Source organism: Suncus etruscus, chromosome 13, assembly GCF_024139225.1.
Source record: "Suncus etruscus isolate mSunEtr1 chromosome 13, mSunEtr1.pri.cur, whole genome shotgun sequence".
NCBI lineage: Eukaryota > Metazoa > Chordata > Mammalia > Eulipotyphla > Soricidae > Suncus > Suncus etruscus.
In genome coordinates, this window is record NC_064860.1 from 96,235,815 (window position 1) to 96,254,034 (window position 18,220).

Below are 18,220 nucleotides of genomic sequence, written 5' to 3' on the forward strand. Positions count from 1 at the left end.
CTGCCTGCTTTCTTTCTCTCTGCCCCGAGATATCTCTCCTCCAGACGCTACAGGAAGACGGGCAGGTGAAGGCAGAAGGAGAATGTTCTGGGTGGGGGTGGCGGGCTCTGGCATGTAGTCTCGGGCAGGAGGCACATAGAGAACAGGTGGGGGCAGCTTGGGCACAAGGCAGTGCCAGGACTGGAACTCTGGGGGGAAAATGCCTGCAGGTCTGTACTTGGCATGGAATGTGGGGTGTGCCCTTCCCTGCACCGCCCAGCGTGCTGGCATGTGGGTGCGCTGGTGGTTCCCCACGGGCAGACGAGGCTGCAGGGGCACAGGAGAAATTTGAGGCCACTCTCTGGGGAAGGTCAGAGCAGAACTTGGGTGTCTGTCCAGCTGCATCTTGAACTTCCAGTTCTGGTGACATTCTTGGCTAGATAGTGAGAAGGAGCAAAAGGAGGGTGAATGACAGGCGGTGGATGTAGGGACCCCCAAATCCTCCAGACAGGGCCTGAAGATTGGGGCAGGGAGAAGGGGGATTCTACTGCCTTTGGGCATGGGGATCCTCTCCAGAGTTGCTGGGAACTTCTGGAAGGTTCTGGCGCTGACTGGCCAGCCCTGTGGTTTTTGGTCTATGATTCCTTATTTCAGCATTGCACTAGGTGGGGTGTCTTTGGGCCCGGAGAGATAGCACAGCGGTGTTTGCCTTGCAAGCAGCCGATCCAGGACCTAAGGTGGTTGGTTCGAATCCCGGTGTCCCATAGGGTCCCCCGTGCCTGCCAGGAGCTATTTCTGAGCAGACAGCAGGAGTAACCCCTGAGCACCGCCGGGTGTGGCCCAAAAACTAAAAAAAAAGAAAAAGAAAAAAAGAAAGTGAGCTAGTCCTGGGTTCTGGAGTGATGGGGTGAGGATGGGCGCACATGAGTCTCCTTGAGAGTCTCAGTTTACCATGTTCACTCAAGTCTGGGTTCCTGAGTCCAGCCTATTTTTCCTGAAGGTATAACCCCATGCTTTGCACTGCTCCCCTAAACTCTACCACCCCAAAATCCCATCCCACACTTGGCAGTGAGGGCCAGTGTGGAGGTTGAACCCTCCCTTGTGGATGGTCACACCCCAGCGTGCCCATCTCATCCCTGGATCTAGGGGCACCTCCAAATGCCCTTTCTGATTCCCACTTTTCTCCCACCCTGCACCCCCAGTCCACCAAATTCCCAAAGTATGGCTAATCCCACTTTCTGCTGCCGAATGGGGCCCCAAGGCTCCTCAGCTCCTCCCAGAGCAGGCATTTTGAGCAGAACTTGCATCTGCATCAAGAGTGGGCCAGAGTCACCTCCAACACATTTTGGGTGAAGCAGGCTTTTCTGTATACCCCACTTTCCCGTTCACTTTGCTCTCCTGGTCTCCAAGTCTCCAGGGCTAGGAGCACTCAGGCAGGAGTCCTGGAGCTCAGGGACCAAGCCCTCAACTTTCCTCCCTTAGGCTTCCCTCAACTTTGGACTGAGTCTGATGGGAACAAGACAGAAGATGGGTGAACCCCAGGTTCAAAGTTGTGTGTAGAGGAGCACTGTATTGGGAACAAATATCCCCAGAACAGACTCCATTCTCCTCAGCCTCTGAGGCTGTAGGAGAAATGGAGGGGATTGAGCCTGCTTCTGACTTTAAAGGGTTGATGCCTGATACAAAGAGCAGGGGAAGGCAGTAAGGGTAGAGAAGGGAGCACTGTGACAATGAGAGTTGCGAATGATCACTATGGACAAGAACTGGCACTGAAAGGAGGGAAAGTTACAGGCATGGTATCCCTTCAGGAACAATATTGCAAACCACACTGTTTAAAAGGAGGGAGGGAAGGACGGAGGGAAGGAGGGAAGGAGAAAGGGAGAGGGAGAGAGAAGAGAGAGAGAGAGAGGAGAGAAGAAAAATGTCTTCCCCAAAGACAGGTAGGAGAGAGGGTGGAAGAGAAACTGGGGCTATTGGTGGTGAGAAATGTGCCTTGGTGAAGAGTGTTGGACATTGTAGAATTGAAAATCAGGAACAATTTTGCAATCACTGTGTTTAAATAAAGTAATTAAATAAAAAATACGGGACAGGAACATGGCGTAGTGGTAGGGCATATGCCTGGCATGCTGCTGATCTAGGACGTACCATGGTTCGATCCCCCAGTGTCCTATATGGTTCCCCAAGCCAGGAGCAATATCTGAGCACAGAGCCAGGGGTAACGCCTGAGCATCACCGGGTGTGGCTCAAAAACCAAAAAAAAAAAAAAAAAAAGAAACAATAAATAAATAAATAAATAAAAAATAAACAGAGGGGATATACTGTGACCCCCTGCAGGTAAGGTCTTGATCCTGTGATACCATTAGGTTTTGGGGGAGGGAGGAGGTGCCACGTGCTCAGAAAGGTGCAGCTCAAAGAGAGCAAGGCAAGTAAAGTCCAAATTTAGGGCAAAAATGTGAGTGCGTGGAGGTGGCATGTGGGGGCGTCTCATTTGCATGTGGAGATGGAAAGGTTGTCATGCTTTTCGGGGCCGGGAGCTCTCTCTGCAGGGAGCCAGGTACAGGCTTGGGTGCACCTCACTTTCAGAGGTCCTACTGCCAAGACTGGCTGATGGTTTAAATGGCCTTGTCTACCCCTTGTTGTGCCGTATCTCCCCACTCCCACCTCCAGCTCCCCAAGGTTCAGGGAGCAAGCTCTCACTTGAAGCAGTTTTGCAGATGTCTGGAACAAGAAATCAGGCCCGTTTTTTATTCTTGTTCAGGTATCTGCTTGAAATTGCCTTTATTTTTTGTTTCTTGGGCCACAGCCGATGGTGCTCAAGGGCCATTCCTGGCAGTGCTCAGAGGTTGCTTCTGGCTCTGCACTCAGGAATCACTTCTGGCAGTGCTCAGGGAACCATATGGGATGCTGCGGATTGAACTCAGGTCTGCTGCGTGTAAGGGGAATGCCCTCCTTACTGTGAGGAAGTCGGTTTGAGTAAAGGAGGAGACGCCACAGGAAGGGCCCAAGCCAGGAAGGTTGGTTTTCAAATGGCATCTTGTTGGGATGGGCTTGGGTGGCCCCAGGGGCAGCATGAAGGCGGCTGCACCTTGGCCTCATGGCTACTGGAGGAAGGATCCTTCCAGGACTTTCCATGGATGTCACAGTCATGGCCGCTTCTTGCCCTGACGTGAGAAGCAGGTGACAATTCAGCCCTAGCCCAGGAGCTGTCTCTTCTCAGAAAGTGCTCATAAAGAAGACAGACCTGGACTGGTCTGAATGGCCACCGAGGTCATTCAAGGTCAAATCTGTCAAACTACACGTCAGAATCCTTTGAGAAGAGTAAAGTCACACACAGCACAGTTTGGGACAGAGAGTCAAAAGGTGAGACCCTCCCACTTCAATATTGGAGTGAGGGCAATGAAAAGAAAGGTTTTTGTTTTGAAAGGAGCCAGCAGCTTAGATCACCTGTGAATATAATCAGGGTCCACCAAGCTGGTTAGTAGGCTAAGCCACTGGGGAACTCAACAGAACAAGAAACAGGATCCTGGAAGCGAAACGTGCTTTGATTGGGGTCAACCAAAGTGGAAGAAATGCTTGGCTTTGGGTCGGTTAACCTTAGGCCAGGTAAGCACAAATTCCAAGGGTGGCCGAAGAAAATGTGGATTTTATTTTACTTTATTTTTTGGCAACGGGTTCCAAAGACCAAGCAACAGAAGGCAAGTGGCAAATCAATTTCTTATGTAATTTGAACTTCATCTGGTGTGTGTGTGTGTGTGTGTGTGTGTGTGTGTGTGTGTGTGTGTGAGCAGAGATGCAGGAAGGTGCAGCAAGTTCATATGTTTCTGTAGTATTATACTTTTTATACCAAGAGGGGATCAATAGGTCTAGAAAGGCATCCAAGATATGGAAGCATTCAGGCCAGCTTTCCATGACCGGTAAGAGTGCCACAGGGAGGCAGGAAACTGTCTTTGTGGGGCTGAGAGTTGCAGAGCTTCGCTGGGAACTGGTCTCCCCCAGTCAGTCCTATAATTCCTTAACGAAGGAAGTGGGGTGCAGAAGCCTTGCTGGCTGTTGTTACTCCTTTAAATTCTCAGAATAACAGTACAAACACAGGATGAATTTTTTTTTTTTTTGAAAGAGAGCAAAACTGAATAAATGACTCAATGGATCCATTGATTCAGTAAACAACTCAATTGTTCAGCAGAATCTTGTGTTTGAGACAAAAGGAAAGCTCGCTGTCTTGTGATGGGAAGTGCCTTGAATATATCCTCCACATTATTATGAGTTTATCTTTGTCCTCTGTCAGACTATAGAATTCTCAGTTCTACTTTAACAGACGATTAGATGTTTGACCTCAGGTTTTCAATTCACTTTCTAGAACGTGCTCCTTAGGGGTGGAGGGTGGATAGGAAGATTGGAGGCAATGCTTATGTGCACCATTCAATATTGGTCTGGTAATACCAAGCAGTACTCAGTAGCAGTACTACTGACGGTGCTCAGGGGACCACAAAGATGCAGATGATCTAATTCAGGTCGGCCCGTGCAAGGCCAAGGCCCTCCCTGCTCTGCTTCCACTCCAGCCCCCCTTTTAAAATAAAGACTTTATTGAATCACCCCAAAATACAAAGTCATTCACGATGGAATTACATAATGTGCCACATTCATCCCTTCACCAGTGTCCACTTCCTGCTCCCCAATGCCTCAGTTTCCCTCTGTAGCAGACACTTTTCTTTGTTCTTCTCCCCAGAGCCTGAATGGAAGAACTCGGCTTTTGGGAAAGTGTCAAGGCAAACAAAAGTTCTGGGGCGGGACCTAAACTCTAATATTCTGCCATGCCGGGGTCTCAAGAAGACCCCAGCACTTTAGACAAGTCATCTAGAATTCTAAAGGGGGCTAGCAGGAGTGGTGTGCCAGAGGATTTTTAAAAAACTGGCTGCTCAATTGTAATAGAAAACTGATTTCCTGTGACTTGTGACTAGTATAGTCCAAGCAATTTTTCAGGGAGACGTTCCCCAGTGGTCAGCTGAACCCTAAATGCTGGCTGTGGGGAGTGGCAGGGGGCAGCCAGCAAGTTGCATGGTTGAGTCTACTCATTCTTAAAAAGTGCAGGGGCCAGAGCACAGCGAGGAGGGCATTTGCCTTGCATGCAGCTAATCCAGGTTCGATCCCTGGTATCCATATGGTTCCCTGAGCCTGCCGGAGTGATTCCTGAACATGGAGCCAGGAAGTAACCCCTGAGCACTGCCGAGTGTGGCCCAAAACCAAAAAAGAAAAAGAAAAATCTCCCTGGGGCCTGGAGAGGTAGTTCAGCAGGTAGGTAAGGTGCTTGTCTTGAATGTGACCAACCCAGCTTCAATCCCTGGCACCATATATGGTCCCCTGAACCCACCAGGTGTAATCCCTGAGTGCTGTTGGCTGTGGTTCTCCCTGAAAAAAAGACTGGCTTGATGAGGGGGGGGGGAGAGAAAGTTAGGGAGAGGGAGAGGGAGATAGGGAGAGAGGGAGAGAGGGAGAGAAAGAGAGAGAGGGAGAGAGGGAGAGAAAGAGAGGGAGAGAGGGAGAGAAAAAGAAAGAGGGAGAGAGGGAGAGAAAAAGAGAGAGGGAGAGAGAGAGTCTAGTGGTTAGGGCACTTGCCTCTCAAATGGCTGATCCTTGTTCCAGGCTTGGCACCACATAGAAACCTCTGAGGGATCAGGAGCGATAGCTGACTGCAGAGCCAGAAATATGCCCTCAGTATGACTCAATCCCCTCCATAGAAAAGAAATAAAAATACTCGTTTAAGACTCTCCGAAGCTGTTTGTAGCTACATGTTCTATTCTTTTTGTTTGTTTTTGTTTTGGGGCCACACCCAGCGGTGCTCACGGGTTACTCCTGGCTCTGTGCTCAGAAATTGCTCTTGGCAGGCTCAGGGGACCATAAAGGATGCCAGGGACTGAACTTGGGTCTGTCCCACATTGGTTGCTTGCAAGGAAATGCCCTACCGCTGTGCTATTGATGTTTTGATATAACACTTCCCTGCCACTCCAGTCCCAACTGTGTGACTTGCCAGTTCCTTTCAAACAAGTGATCATCTGCCCCTTAGAACCACACCTCTAGGTTGGCCACCACAAAGTGACCAGTTGCCTCCAACTTTGTACCTCTGCTATGAAGAGAACTGGGAGTGGGAAGGCCTAATTGTATTGGCTCCCTTCCCCCTAAGACCTACTTTTGGCTTTTCAGTCTCTTTTTAGTATTATTCTGTTAACCACAACATGGGCAAGTTCCCACACTATAGAATGATTTCAGAAATAATACATTTTAGATAGGTAAGATTCTTCTGTACATAAAAATTTCCTATTAAGTAATAGCTACTGACTCATGAGGGGCTTTTTAGAAAAATGTCATCTTATTGAATTTAGCCAAGTGGCCGGTTTGGGTTTATGGAACCGTACAGTATTTGGAAATGTGCTTCTTGCTGAAAAGGTGCCTGGTTCACCTAAACCCATCCCCTAAGTTCTCAGACTGCCTCCCTTCCCGTTACTTCCCATCATTCTCACAGTCTAAGAGTGGTTTTCGTTGGGATTCGTATGTTCATCTCCTTGGTTAATTTATCTTCCACATAAGAGTGAAGCCATCTTGATTTTTCTCTTTCTGAATGGCATTGTTTAGTGTCATCACCCTGCATCTCATGCACATTGTCGCATATGGTGCATTTATTTTACTTTATTTAAAGAAAATACATCACCTAGTTGACATAGTTGACCATAATAAATTTGTTTCCAGATATGTGAAAACAGTAATTGAAAAAAAAAGAAAGAAAAAAAAAGGAAGAGGAGAAAGTTTAAAAAAAGAAAGAAAAGGGCTGGAGCTGTATCACAAGCGGTATGGTGTTTTCCTTGCACGTGCTATCCTAGAACAGACTAGGGTTTGATCCCACATGGTCCCAAGCCAGGAGAGCATAGACAGGAGTAATCCCTGAGCATCACTGGGTATGGCCCCAACACAAAACAAAACAAAACAAAACAAAAAAAGTTGACAGAGTGATAACTCAGTGGTAGGCCATTTGCCTTGCTTGCAGCAGACCCCAGATTGAACTGGGTTTAATCCCTGGCATCCCTTATGGTCCCCTAAACCTGCCAGGAGTGGTTTCTGTGTGCAGAGCCAGGAGTAATCCCTGAGCATCACTGGGTGTATCCCAAACTTCCCCCTAAAAAGAAATAAAGAAAAAAAAAAAAGAAAAAGTACAGTAGTGAGCACATTTGTGAAAATTTTTATATCTCCAACGAAGTCATTAATATAGTGGCAGGAGGATTGTTGTTAACTGTCCATTCTGTGAAATTAGTGTGTTCCTATAGGGATATCAGCATCAAACAAATGAAGTTGTTCGGAAATTCAAAGCACTATTATGGATATTGCAGCTTTTAGGGGCATGTACTCAGCTGCCAGACCTTTCTCCCAAGATGGCCAGCTTTCTGCTGAATGACCAATGTACCCATGACTTTTCACAGCTTGGTTTACATCTCATTTGAGAAAAAGAGTAGGTCTATGGAGCTGGCCCAGTTTCAAAATGGGGACTGCATTTGTGGGTGTGGTTATGGTTGCCACACTTCCTGGAAAAAGGAAGATACCAAGGGAGGATGCCCGCAATTGCTCCAAGAAGTACATGGCACAGTTTTTATTTATTTATTTACTTATTTATTTATTTATTTATTTATTTACCACACCCAGCAGTGCTAAGGAGTTACTCTTGGCTCTGCACTCAGGAATCACTCCTGGCAGGCTTGAGGGACCATATGGGATGCTGGGATCGAAACCGGGTCAGCCGTGTGCAAGGCAAATATCCTACCCATTGTGTTTGGGGTACATCATTTTGTTTCTGGCACAGTTTTATCCTAGTTTCCAAGAGATCCATGGTGCTCCTTGAACAACATCTTCAACTCCCCAAATATTGGTAGGCATTTAGGCTGTTTCCAAACAGGTCTGGATAATTGTGGCTAGTGTGGCTGGGACAGACAAGGGAGCATGTCTCTGTTCAAGTTAGTGTTTCCGAGTTGCAGGTTCATGGGGTGCCCTGCTGTTTTGAATTTCTGGAGAAATATCCATATAGTGTTTTCCATAGAAACATGGAAACTGAGTCCATTTACATTCTCACCCACAGTGTACAAGAGTTTTTACTCTTTCATACCTTTCCTTTGAGGCTGAAAGAAAGAATGCTAATAACTTGATAGCAATTAAAAAAGAAAAAAATATCAACCATAGGCAGAAGATCTAGAAGACACTTCTCCGGAGAGTCCTCCTTGTCTCATATCCCACACTAGCTGAACGAGTTGAGCATCTCAGCCACCAGAGGAGAGACTTGTGTGGACACACTCTAGTCCAGATTAAAAGGTGCCGGAGCTGAGTCCTTAAAAACATTTTTTAATTAATCCTCAAGATGTACAGTCACAAAGTTGTTGATGATTAAATTACAGTCATACAATGTCTAACACCTTTCACCAGTGCACATTTCTTGCCACCAAAGTTCCCAGTTTTTGTCCTCTCTGTCTACCCCTGGGCAGACATTTTTCCTCTCTCTCTCTCCTCTCTCTCTCCTCTCTCTCTCTCCTCTCTCTCTCTCTCTCTCTCTCTCTCTCTCTCTCTCTCTCTCTGTCTCTCTCTTTTAGACACAGTGGTTGGCAATATTGTTCCCAATGATATATCATGCTTATCACTTTATCTCCTTTCAGCACCCAGTTCTTGTCCAGAGTGTTCATTTTTAAAATGAGTTTTTTTTTTTTCTCTGCATTTTCAAGAGCTGTCGTAGATCCAAGCTAGTGGTTCTCTGACTAGAACTCATGATGCGGGAAGCATCTCTTCTTCGAAAAAACTCTGGAGAGTTGTCTGATTCCATCCTCTCTTGGATCCCTTGCTAAACCCCCATTTTGTGTCCATAACAGACATTGTTCCAAAATTTGGGACACATGGGTCACATGCACAGCCTGTATTCCACCACCTCCCCAATTCCTTTGCTTCTGCCGCTGTAGACCACAGGGCCCTGATACTTGCCTCTATTTTAGGGTGCAGAAGGCCTTCCAGGTCCTCCCAGCTGGTAGCAGGAGCCGTGACTCTGCAGGAATTTCCAAAGCCGCTGCCCTGGCACTGGTCAGGTGGAGATTATGCACAGGGAGATTGTATAATCCACAAATCCTTTTATTGGAGTTCCAGAGCAGCACTGCCCTGCAGGGCCATATTCTGAGAGCATGTTGCCAACACTGGAGGATAAGGGGTGGTCTACAAATCTCTGCAGCAGCGGTTTTGTTTTGGGGCCACACTGGACAATGCTCAAAGTTTACCCCTGGCTCTGTATTCAGGAATTACTTCCTGGTGAGATCAGGGGTCCATATGGGATGTTGAGGTTCAAATTCCTTGCATGCCAGGCAACTGCCCAACCTGATGTGTATTTTCCCTGACTTTTCCCCCCTCCCTCCTATAATAGCAGCTGCACCCACCCAGGTATTAATGATTGATGAGAGTTTTCTTCCTAATCTAAAATCTTATGCTCCCCCAAACAGAAATTCAAAAGGCTTCCTTCAGCACCAGCGGTGGTTAAGCGCAGTAGACATTTAACTCTGTCTACACTGGTCTGTATGAGTGATGCCCCTAGATTTGTGTGCTTCTCTGCTGGACACATTGACTCTACCCATTTCGGTGGTCATTCTCGTGCTTAGGGACCCCTTATTTGCAGAAAATATCTCTTTCCTTGGCCATCCTTAAATGCAGCAAATGAACGAAGACTGGGGTTAGTCATTTTAGTTAAAGTTTTCGTGTCTAAATGGACCCGAGGTGGCCCAATGGCCAGACTGGCTCAAAATCACAGCAGTGCTAGCTCAGGGATCTCACTCACATCTCCTGTTCTTTTAAACGTCTCATTTCTGCTGATGCCCCAATTTCTCTTACACCTGTCCCCATTCCATTTAGGACATAGACATGAAATACATCAGAAATAATATTGTCCTGGATTTTTCTTTCTATTGAGCCTTAAGGGAACAAAAACGAACAGCCTCAGAAATCTTGGCACACCCTTCTTTTTTCAGTGTGAGGGCTACACCCAGCGATGCTAGAGGGGAACTCCTGGTTTAGTGCTCAGGGGTTGCTCCTTATGGCTGGTGCCCAGGTGCCGTGGATGCAACCTGGGTGGTGCTCCTTTGTGCAAAGTGAATGATCATCCTTTTGGCTCTTGCCTGGCCTCAACATGCCTGCCTTTCTGCTATGGTTTATATTGAGATGACTTCTGTGTCTCTGGTCCACATCATGCATGGACTAACTGCTTGCTACTGTCCCTGAGGGATTTTTCATAAAATATTTCTGCAGATCTTCTTGTTGGAAGGTTGGCACCAACCATCAGCTCCTCTTCCCCTTACTTCCACCATGGTTTTATTTACAGAGGACCACCCTGTTTCCCAATAGGGTGCTCAGGACATTGTTGGCAGCCCTGCCTTCTATCAGCACAGTGGCAGGCATTAGCAGACATATTTCATCTCTTCCCTTTCGTGCTGCCTTCCAGATGAGGAAGAGTTAAAAGGCAGGTCTTGATCTTCTTTCCTCTTTCCCTTCCTTGATGCAGCCGATGTAAACTGCACGAATGAGCACCCAAAATGTGTAAGAGGAGTAGAGAGGGTTCCTGTCCTCAAAGATCTTCCAGGCTACTGGGGAGACCCACTCTATAGAATTAACTCCTTGACAGGGTTGATATAGGCCGGAGGCTTATCCACTGTCGATCAGTGTGTGCGTGTTATTCTCTAAGACTACAAAGGCAAGGGAGAGAGAATTTAGAGCTTTACCAAAAGCATCCATGTTTATAATAGTAAGAGGCTCCAACATGTTGATGGCAGAGGAGCCTTCTTGGTGAAAGATTGATCTTTATGATCATGGATCTGAAGAGATAGGACATTGGAGAAGGTACTTTCCTTACATGCAGTCAATCCAGGTTGGATCCCTGGCATTCCATATGTAATCCCAAGGAGTGATTCTTCAATGCAGAACCAGGAATCGGTCCTAAGCATCATCAGATGTGACCCCAAAATCAAACCAAAGCAAAACCAAACCAAACAACAAAACAAATGAAAAAAAGAAATAATTATACATGTAAGAGCCACGTGAAAGGTTGGTCATCTTCACATACAATGAAGGTCATGTATCTCCATGTCTAATATTCCAGTTGGTTTATTTTTTGTTTGTTTGGTTTTTTTTTTGGTTTTGGGGCCACATCTGGCAGTGGTCAGGGGTTACTGGATCCAGAGACCATATGGGAAGCTGGGGATCAAACCCGGGTCCATCCCGGGTCGGCCGAAGCAAGGCAAACACCCTACTGCTGTGCTATCACTCTGGCCCCATGTTCCAGTTGGTTTCTAACTCTTGTCTAGAAATGCCCTGGAAAGGGTGAGCCCTCTCCCATTCTAATCAATGAATGGTGGGCTCTATGGCTGCGTCTTTCTGGAAAAGTGACAGTTCCATTGAAAACATGACACTAGGACAGAGGTCTGAGTTCTGAGACGGCATATGTGGCTTTGACGATAAAATGGGAACTCTAAATGTTCAGGAACATATGTGTTCTGCTCTAAGATCCCTTCATGCCTAAGGGAAGTTGCCTACACACTCCCTCTTGTGTGAGCATTTGTGTCAGACTTTGGGCTCAATCGATGGTGCAGTAGCCCCAAGGCCTGGGGTCTCTCTAACCATCATCATCATTATTATTTTCTCCTCTTCGGAGCTTTGTTCAACAGGGCCTGGGCTCATCCCTATATTTAGAGCTCTGTTCTCACATATGCATAAGTCCTGTCAAAATATCGAGATAATACAGTGCCACATCGCAAATATTATTTCTGGCAATGTTCTCTCCTTTGGAGATCTGTGGTTCTTCTACCTCGGCTTGAAGATTGCTTCTTAAAATAGATGCAGCAATTTGTCAAGTACCTTCACCAAACACCTCCTTCAAGTTCATCATTATCTTTGAGAATCAAGATTTCATCTTTCCCACCTTTGGTGTGTGTATTTGTGGGGGCGTTGGCTGCCATTGGGGTTTACCAGCTGGTGAATTTCCATGCCATTTTTTTTTTGTTTCATTTTGCTGAGAATCAGAGTGGGTCATGTGGAAATATTCAGCCTCACTCTCTCCCCCATAACCGAATTTTGGGCGAGGATCTGAATTCTCACAGGACCAAAATACAAATGCTGTATTCTGTGACTCTGGAATTCCTTAGGGACCTCAACTCCTTTAGTGTTTCCTTCAGGGTAGCAAGGCAGGATTACAGAGTGGATTGAGGGGAGGGCTGCAGAATGGAGGCAGATTTCTAGAAGATTGCCTCCTATGCATCTGGGAGATGAGACTTGTTTGAGGTGTTCTGTTCCCACAGAAAATTCTGACCCAATTTGACACCTAGATGGTGAGGATAGAGAAGAATGGGGTCTGGATGGTGGGGATAGAGAAGAATGAGGTCACAGTCTGGGGGATCCCAGGTGGAAGAGATGTGGGAGGTTCTTTTAGCAACAATACAAATCTCATTCATGTTGCATAGTAGGGGAGGAAGAAATGCTTAATGGAGTGAGACAGGAGTGCCCTTTTAGCAAAGTTTGTTCTTTCAATAAAAGTCAAGATGATGGGGCTGGAGAGATGGCACAGGGTGGGGTGATTGCCTTGCATACGGCTGATCTGGGACAGACCAGGGTCCATTTCCTGGCATCCCATATGGTTCCCGAGTCTGCCAAGAGCGATTTCTGAGTGCAGAGCCTGGAGTAACCCCTGAGTGCTGCCAGGTGTGGCCCAAAAAGCAAAACAACAACAAAAAAAGTCAAGATGATAATGACATAGGAGAAACCACGCTGGCTCAGTGTCAAAGCAAGAGACCTGGAATGACTGCTTTGGGGGTGATCCTGGGGACCAAAGGGTGTGAAGTGTCTCTCAGCTACTAGCCAGTGAAAAGGAGAAGTTTCTAGGGAGTCCCTTGTTTCATGAGCTTTTTGCATTGTCTAGAGCCTCCTCTGTTTTTCCTTCTCCTGAGAAGGGAGGCTTTGAAAACAGCAGCTAGCGAGGGGTGCGGGAAGGTTGTGCCTAATATACCCCCAATTTAATGAAATGTGCCAGCTGGCTCTGAAGAGTAGCAGCTGGCAGTTGGTTTGACCCAGAAACAATGCAGGGATGGGATGGTACTGAAGCTCCCTCAAGAAAAGGAACCTTAAAATCAATTCCCAAATAGCAAGAACTGGGGCCCAGAGCAATTATTGCACTGTGGGGAGGGTGTTTGCTTTGCATGCAGCAGATCCAGGTTCTATCCCTGGCATCTCCAAAAGTTCTCCAAGCCTGCCAGGAGTAATTTCTGTGGGCAGAATTTCTGTAGGCAGTGCAACTGGGTGTGGCCCCCAAACAAAAACGAACAAAAACAAAAACAAACAAACAAACAAACAAAAGAAAACCCAGAACCAAACAAAAAAACAAACCCAGAGCATAGCGAGGAGAAGGAAAGAAACAGAGTGGAAGAGGGAAACACAAATATGAAAGGATGTGGCTGGGGTCAAGTGGTCTCAGGTACATTGGTGGTGTTCAAAATGGGCAGAACTAGATCTTCAAGCTAAAGGCAACAGCAATGGAATCAAGAGACCCAAACTTTAATCATCTAAACTTAAAATGGGCCTGTTAGACTGGTAGACTGGGAGGCAAAGGGGGGAGGGTGGCCTAGGAGGCACTTGGGGGACATTGGTGGGGGGAGGTGGACACTGGTGGTGGGATTGGCCCCGATTTATTGTATGTCTGAAAGCCAACTATAAAGGACTTTGTAAATCATAATATTTTTAATAAAATATTAAAAAAACAACAACCCAACAGCACATCTCTTTCAATTTTAAAAGACCACTTCAAAACTAAACTTGAACCCCAGTGTGCCAGCCACCCCGCAGTTAGATTCAGCTCTCTGCTCTAAGCACTGGGCATTGCTTTGAATCCACATTTCAAAAGGCCATTGGGAAGCCTGGGAAATAGCACAGCAGGTAGGGCACTTGCTTGCTTTGCATGCAGCAGAGCTAGGGTTCATCCCTTCTCCTCCATCCCATATGGATGCCCGAGAACCTCCAGGAATGATTCCCTGAATGCAGAGCCAGGAGTAAGCTCTGAGCATTGCTGGGTTTGGGGCCACACCCAGCCAACCAAATAAAAGGCCCTTGGTGAGGGACTCCTTACTTCAACTCTGCCAATCTCCCCAGCTCTCCTGGATAGCTGGATATTGGAGCCACGCAGATGTGTGCATCTAATGAAAGGCTCAGTTTTGGTGCTGGGTGGGCAAAATGGTATTCCCTCAGGAGAGACAAGGAACAATGGGGGGCTGAATTTGTGCTCTTCCCAAGGACCCAGTTCCCAAAGATGATCTTATGCTGAGGAACAGTTGTGTCTCTTTCCCAGCAAAGTAAGTATCTCTGAATTATAGAAGGATTTGGACAGGAAGTGGGAAGTCAATAATCAGCATGCAGAGCCCACCATCCAAATCAGGATGAGCTACACGATTGGGGGAAATTGCTAGAATTTCTCTCTCCTGGGACAGTTACTGACCAATGGCCAGAATCTCTTATTTGTGTCTCAGTTTACACCTTGCTGCATGGTGACAGATGTTGGACACAGCATTTCCCCCCTGATCTCCCCAACATATACAGCCCTGGACTTCCTTCTACCACTTTCTGAGGCTATTTTTATTTCAGCTGGGTAGAAGAAACACACACACACACAACACACACAACACACACACACACACACACACACACACACACACACACACACACAACCTGGCTGCTTTTTATGACCAAAAAAGCAAGTTTCTAGTTTCAGAAGCTTCAGAGCATGTTCTCTTGGAGAAACAGATCTCTTAGTGCCAAGTAAACATCTATGTCTTTTCTAGAAAGGTGGGAGAGGAAGGCCTGTGTGACTGCCTCTGCCCTTGGAGCCCCAGAGTGAGAATCCTGGATGCCTGGCCAGAGTGAGGGTCACTCATGGGGCAGGAAGAGCCACTGGGCTGGATGTGAATGTGTGGTAGGGTTTACTGGGCTCCCCTGTGAAGTGGGCACACAATTTCCCCACACACCCTGTTCATATAGATGGACATCAGGGATTCCATGAAGCCACAGTCACTGGTGGTACATGAGGGATGGTGGGTGGCATCAAAGTTGGAGCTTTTGAGGAGCTTCTGTCTTCAAGGCTCAGGTTTTCTCCTCTGGACAGTCTAAGGTGGTGACAAGTGCTCAGAATTATGTGCCAATCTGTTGGGATGACAACTTGGCTAAGGGTCATTTGTGGTGTCAGCCCGCATGACTCTCCCCTCTCGGTGCCACCAGTCAGAACCTGTCCAACAGGGATCCCGGAAAAGCTGTGTTTCTCAGTCATAGCTTTGAAAATGTTGTCATTGCTCTGAGAAAAGCGACTGCTTGTTTTCTAAGAGATGACATCATGGCACAGGGAAAGGAACCACCTGGAAGTCTAGCCTTTGACTCTGTTCTCTACATGGGCCTCTCGGGGTGAGTGTCCCCAGCTGTGTGTGACTGCCTTTGGGTCCCTGAGGAGATGTGGTGGAGCCCAATAGCTCATGCTTGACCTCTCCTGAGTTTTTGTCTGAGAACTAGGCTTTCTTTCAACTGCAGGAGATGTTCTAGAAAGTTCTGGCTCTAGTCATCTTCACTTTGAGGATCCTCCCTGGAACCAACATCTGTGGGTGGCTGAGATAGAAGAGGTGCATAGAGAATGGATGTTTCAGTGGGCACAGTTCAGATGTGGAAGGTGGAAGATGAATTCTGTGCCCATAGAGTTTTCTAGCACCCTAATCATCTATGGGCTTGTGTGAAAGGAAAGAGGATGCAGGGCAGGTTATCCTGATGCATGGGCACTGATGGGTAGGCACATGGCAGGACTGTCCTTCTCTTCAACTTCAGAATTGTGGGTGTTCCCTGTAACTTTCTTCTAGCAGGGCCCCAAACTTCTAGCCTCTTCCCACCAGCACCTGCTTTGTCCTGTACCTTCTGATGTCTGTTCCTAGCACCCAAGGAGTATCTACCCCCTGCCCAAGAAACATCAGAAGGGACACAACACTTTCCCATGCAGAGAGCAAGGTCCAGGGTCTTCCCAAAGTCACACCTTTTTCCTGGGCATTTCATAATGGCTGCCACATGAGAAATGCATCTAATCTAATTCTTCTTCATTCTCCTGGAAGAAAAAAGTGAGCAGACTCTGGTCTCACGGTGTCCTGCCTTCTGGATCATTTGTTGCTTGTGAGAACTGAGGTGTCTCCTCATGTCCCAGTAGGGTTTGTCCTGATCCTAATTCGTGACACATTGGAGAGAGAAATAAAGAGAAAGAAGAGCATTTCCCTCTCTAGGCCCCTTGGAACTGGCATCCTGCTTCCTTATTTTTGCTTGGTTTTGAAGCCATTGGAGATTGGGGCTCCAGACCTGAGCCAGAATCACTCTAGGTACTTGCAAAGCAACTGAGAGAAACTTACCTCTTCCTCCAGCTGAGGAAGTACACCTTTGGGATACATGGACTGTGGCCTGTCTCTTGGAGTCTCCACCAGAGGTTGGGAGCAATGGTAAGGGCCAAGATGCTTTTTTGTGACTGAGAAGTCTCTGGCACCCCATTTTTCTTCTTCTATAGACACCCCAGTGATCGGAGGGATGTGGGTCTGGAAGCAAATGCAAGGGAAATAATACACACATGATTAAGGCAATAAACAATAATTAAATAATAAATAAAAAATAATAATCAATAATCATTAAGGTTCAGGGACTTGCAAGCTTCCACTCCTAGAAAGCAGATAGCTTAGTTGTGGAAAATCAAAACTACAAGCAGTTTCTCCCTGAGACCTGAAGGCTTTATTGGGAGCCCAAAGACCACGCCCTGGGGTGAGATAACAGGTAATCTAAGGCCCCAACCCCAAAGGTGCTTCCATCCAATGAGTAACAAGCATCAGCAAAAAAAGAAATATCCTAAATAGAATGAAAACTAGTTAATCCAACACCTCCATCTTGAAAGACATCACCTTCCAAAGTCCACTTAACCCTGCACCCTGAAAATGCCAGTTCAGGGGCCATTCAGAACCCACTGTGCCTCTGCCCTCTGCAGATACTAGGTAGTAACTCACCACCCAGCACTCAGGGTGGGCTGAGCTCCTTGGACCCACACACATCAAAGTGATCCTAGGACTGCCATAGGACAGTGCAGATTTCAAGTCTTGAGCCCATCGGTGCCAATGGACATGAGACATGAAGCTGTCTCTGAGCAGTCTCAGGACTGTGGCTGGCTCCAGTCTCCAAACCTGCCTTTGATGACTCCAGTTGGGGGGTTGTGACGCCCGGGCTGGTGAGCGACAGTGACTTCTTGGTAACATGGATTCTCTGCTTCTCTGTGTGTGCCTGAACCCTCCAGCCTTGTCATTCTGACCACACCCCACTCTTATAAATAGCAACCTGTGTCATTTAACCAGAAAATGGGCCCCCACAAGGTCTTGCAAAGGGATGAAAATACCAATTAAAGAGAAAACAGCTGTAGGATAAAGTAAAAAAGTGAATTACAGTCAGGCACATCAGGATTCCCTCATATATATATATATATATTAGCAATGCCTGTTCAGCTATATATATATAGCTGAACAGGCATTGCTAATTAGTTCTCTGCCCATAAAGGTCAGAATAAAATTGTGGGCAGCAGAATGCGGTGTGGGAGGCGGAATTACAGCCTCTGGATTCCACAGAGGTGAGGTCTGAGAGGGGAGAGGGAGAAAGAATCAATCAGAGGGGTTGAGAAGGTTAATTTACTTGTCGTTAAAGAGCCCTTGACTCTTCCAAATAATCCACTTTCAAAAAAGAACCCTCTCACTGCCTGTACTCTCTTCGCAGGCATTTTGACACCTTCTGGGATTAAATTAGTGGAAGTTTAATGTGGGATTTTTTCAGAATGTGATTGGGAGAAAGGATTTAAAAATACCCTTGCCAAGAAATGAGCTCTTTTCTGTCCTGATCACGTACCATTTGGCATCAAAGTCTCTGCTGCTCTCCAGACAAATAGAGACTTGGACTTGCAGAAGCCTTTCAGGACACACCTTTGATGTCCACAGAGGCTCTAATGATTCCCTTGGTCCTAGTCCTCAGCCCCCTGCTGGCCTGCCAGACTGTTTATCTCTCACTCTACTCCTCTGGGGCTTTGATTTATTTCAGGCCCGATATTTCTTGATGGAGAGACTCCGCCATGTCATCCATAAGAGAGGAAAGATAATATCTT

General features: G+C 46.8%; 1 protein-coding gene across 1 annotated transcript in view; it reads left to right on the top strand.

Moving 5' to 3' along the window:
- The window catches only part of PCP4 (Purkinje cell protein 4), a 50,214-nt gene that overhangs the window by 1,108 nt on the left and 30,886 nt on the right, over window positions 1–18,220 (top strand). The window lies entirely within an intron of this gene.